At 33.1% G+C, this 4,213-nt stretch overlaps 1 long non-coding RNA gene across 1 annotated transcript in view; it reads right to left on the bottom strand.

Annotated features, from left to right (window-relative positions):
- Nucleotides 1-1,632: 1,632 nt before the first annotated feature.
- Nucleotides 1,633-4,213, bottom strand: part of LOC106876627 (uncharacterized) — a 13,327-nt gene continuing 10,746 nt past the window's right edge. The window contains exon 2 of the long non-coding RNA XR_001410271.2: nucleotides 1,633-2,142. This is a non-coding gene — a long non-coding RNA (uncharacterized LOC106876627). The remainder of the gene's footprint in view (nucleotides 2,143-4,213) is intronic.

The raw sequence follows: 4,213 nt of genomic DNA, 5'->3' as shown, positions 1-4,213 counted from the left end.
AGAATGTGTTTAATTATATATGATTTAATTAGGGCTTACTTGGGGCAAAACAAAGTGCTAAATTTTTCACAGAAAAATAATAAAATTCTACATCAAATGTTACTTAATTACTAATTCAATTCAGAAACATAGGTTAGTCGACGTTGGTGATTTTCACATTTTTATTCTACGTTAATACAGTTTATACGAATACACTACAAAGATATATGCAATAAAGACAAATAACGGCAATTATTTGTTAGTATATATTCATTCTACAATGGCTAATAATCTGACTCATCACTTCTTCAGTCAAAATGTATTCATATATTTAATAATTAGATCCTCAGTCCAAATACATTGACTGATGAAATAATACATGAATGAGGGACGTTTCGACATTCGAAGTTCTCAGTGTGGAAATGGGTGACAGAATAGTGTCTTTGAGAAACAAAAGTCAATTAAAATCCATCTTTCAAATATCTGAAGAAATTCCTATAATAAATATAATGCATATTTCGAAATGTCACTCATTTTCATCTGTCGAATTGGAAGGTAAGAACTAAGTGTAGCATACACTCAATGATTACTATATATAAGCTTTTAAACATGTATATAATTTACAATAACTTTAAAATCCTATATATTACACACGCCTGCGCACCCCACCCCCATACAGAGAAACACGAAAATATATATTCACATATATATTTGAATATACTTGTACAATTATAAGTTTTCTCAGCTTTCAATGATATTCCGATAACATAGTCTTAGGTATCTCTACAGTCGATAGTCTATTAAAATGCGTCCATTCGTACCCGAAGAGTCTAAGAAAAAAATATAAGCAAACAGTGAAATCATGATAAAAGAAACTATCTCTTTTATAGTGTTTCCCAATATGCCATTACGATACCTACCCATTGGAACGTGAACTTCATTTCATCAATGTATAACCAGTGTATTGATATAGGATTCGTGAAATGATCAAAATTTCATTCCATCCTGATCTAAAGTTTTTAACTTAGAATCATTAATATGCATTTTTATGCATTACCTCGACAAACTGTTTGAGAACCTGAACTTATTCAAATTGGCTAAATTATTTCCGATGATGCACTTGTGCACACATTACTGCAGTGACGCAGAAACACACATACGCTCACATAACTATGTATAAACATACACATGCAAGCACACACACATGCAAGCACACACACATGCAAGGTCACACACATGCAAGCACACACACACATGCAAGCACACACACATGCAAGCACACACACACATGCAAGCACACACATATGCAAGCACACACACACTCACACACGTGCGCGCACACACACTCACACACACACACACACATACACACACACATATATATAAGGTATTCTGACATTAAAAAATTGCTGAAGCTAGACATTAATAAAATTCCGAAATTGAAATTTAGAGAGCACATTAAATTTATTAGTTTTATCCATATTACAAATATATTGTATCCATGAATCTTTAAATTCAATTACATTTAGACTATGAATGTTCAGCTACAAATAAATTACAGTTCCATGTTTTATATTTTTTTAGTAAGTCGATTTTATAACGCGTAGCATTAGGTGTTTAAAATGCTTAGGAAGTATTCAATTAACAACAACGTAATAATATTCATGTTCGTTTTATTTTTTAATGATATAAAATATTTAATATGCGTTGCAGGTTTTAGCAACTTGAAATTAGAAGGCAGTGAAATGTAAAAACTGATACGAGTCATAATGCTTATTGCTTACGTAATAATGCTCATAACGCAACACTTTCATTTACTCTCCGAGCACAGTAATTTCTCCCATGAGAAATTTTCAGAGAAACTTGGGCTGCTTGACATGCGTGAATCTCTTAGAAGTAAACAACTTGTATACGAAAGCAGAAAACTGAGATGAAATAAACGTCACTGGAATGTTAGTGATCGGAGAACCACTACGTTTTCGCGTAACCTGCTAAGAATGCAAGACAATTTGCCCTTGAACGTACCCATTTCTTAACACGACAGAAAGGCATAGAGAGATGGGATAATCGCGAAATATTACTGACAGAAAATTGCCCTCCTAAACTAGGTGGTGGACAAGATTGAAACTTCCTTCAGGATATGTCCGGTGCATCAGACTTGACCTGTGAATAAAAAGCAGTAGCTATGTTAATGAAACACATATTGATATGGAAACGTGTAGGCGCTGGTTGGAAGTAATCGAATCTCTCGCAGATCACTTCCTGCCTATATAAATGACAAACTATAATATATATTAGCGATCTAAATATTCTGTCTTAGAAAAGAAGATAGGATTTTCATAGCTTGAACGTCTTTTACTTTATATTTAATCTAAAAGCTTCAGGATAGACTGCAAAGAAACAAAAATTTCAAATTTTATAAATGAAAAATGGTACTGCGAACATGAGCAAATATTAATCCGTCACGGCTACAAAGCTTTTCTTTTTTTTTTTTTTCTTTTTTTCAAACTCTTAAAGTAATAGGAAATGAAAACAATCCCTATTTCACAGATTCTGTTTTCGAAGGAAACTGCAAAATGACTAGAATGCTGATGATCATATGACGGGTAATTTTAGAAACGTGTTTTTGCTACATCGGGCAATATCAGTAAATATAGCATACTCACATTTATTATAACTTAATCTTTATCAATTTTTTAATGTTTATATAAATTAATGAAACGAATATTAATTTAAAAAAAAGAAAACGTTTTCCTGAAAATATATTTAAATAACACTTTTTATTTGTGTAACTCCTTCCATAACTACCTCCCCATTCTCTCCCTATCCTTCTATGATTTTTTCATTCTCCCTGTATGTGTAGCGTTTTTTTTTTACTCTTTGCCTCGTACATGCATGCATCCTGTACCTCTCATGTTAATTTTCTCAATCGTTCTTTTCTTTTATTCAGTCTCTCCTCATCTCACTATACGATGAAATGCGTGACTGTGAATCAACCAACGTTAAAATCGGTTATTATCATCTGTTTTATTGAAATGCTTACAATAATTTCCTGTGGTGTAAAATATTTGTCACGCTGTGGAAAGATTATATAGGAATGATTTGCAAAAGATTGGAAGAAAGTGATAGAGAAAGAGACAGGGGGTGAGAGAGGGAAATTCAAACGAACGCTATTTGCATATATACACATACACGCGCACACACATACGAACGTTATTGAGGCATAAGCATATACCCACTTACACGACGGTTTGGTGCGCATGTATGTGTATCAGTTTGTGTATGTGTGCCAGTACCTGTAGCGTATGTTTTACTTTCCATCTTTCTCTTTGCCTGACGATTTTTTGCATAGCACTTAGAAGTCGTTATTGTGGTGACGATTGAACGTAGAGCTATCTATTCTATTGTCTATATACATATCAGTAACCGTGTTCTTAACTTCCTTCGTAAAACATATGTATGGGTATATTCTAGAGCTTTTTAAATGTTCCTATTTCCGAAAATCGCTTAATCATAGTGTATGACAGCAAGAATTGAGTCGAGAGAGACAGAAAATATAGAGGAGCATATCTGAAAAAGGGCAAAGAAATTTAGAATGAGAAATAAAGACAGAAAAATCAAGAACGACGAGAAACATTAACGCAGGACAAAAATATTGAAATGAATGCATGAAACTAAGCTAGAGGGTTTCAGATGACGAACGAGAAAGCGGAAACCAATGGGAAAGAATGAGAACTGTTAAGTGGTAAATAAGACAGAATATGAAAGATGATATTTTGCGCCTACCAGAAGAGAAAACATGACCTAAGTAAATAGACAAGATTTCCCAGAAAGTATCCATTCTAGCTAAAATGGAAGAAAAGGCTACCAGTTTCGAAAACTTTTAATCTTCTGAAATACCATACATACATAAGACACAAATGAGAGAATAATTGATAGTAAGGGTTGCACTTTGATTATACTGCTTTTCGTATACTATTGCTATTTTGTTGAACAAGAACCAAGGGTTGAACAATAGTTTCAACAGTTGTGAAATCATGTTGATATGAATAAAGTACTTTTTTCCTTTAGATTTTCTCGTATTAGACGTATTTGTTGAAAATGTTTTACTTATTATATCGAACACTTTCGCCGAAGCACTAAGTTGCTGAGATGAACCAACACTGTTTGTGAAGCAGTGTGTGGGGACAAACTCTAAAAGAAAGACACGCACGGATATATATATATATATATA

This window comes from Octopus bimaculoides, chromosome 4, assembly GCF_001194135.2.
Source record: "Octopus bimaculoides isolate UCB-OBI-ISO-001 chromosome 4, ASM119413v2, whole genome shotgun sequence".
Taxonomy (NCBI): domain Eukaryota; kingdom Metazoa; phylum Mollusca; class Cephalopoda; order Octopoda; family Octopodidae; genus Octopus; species Octopus bimaculoides.
Note: the sequence above shows the minus strand (reverse complement) of the source record. Positions and strands in the feature narration are given on the sequence as shown.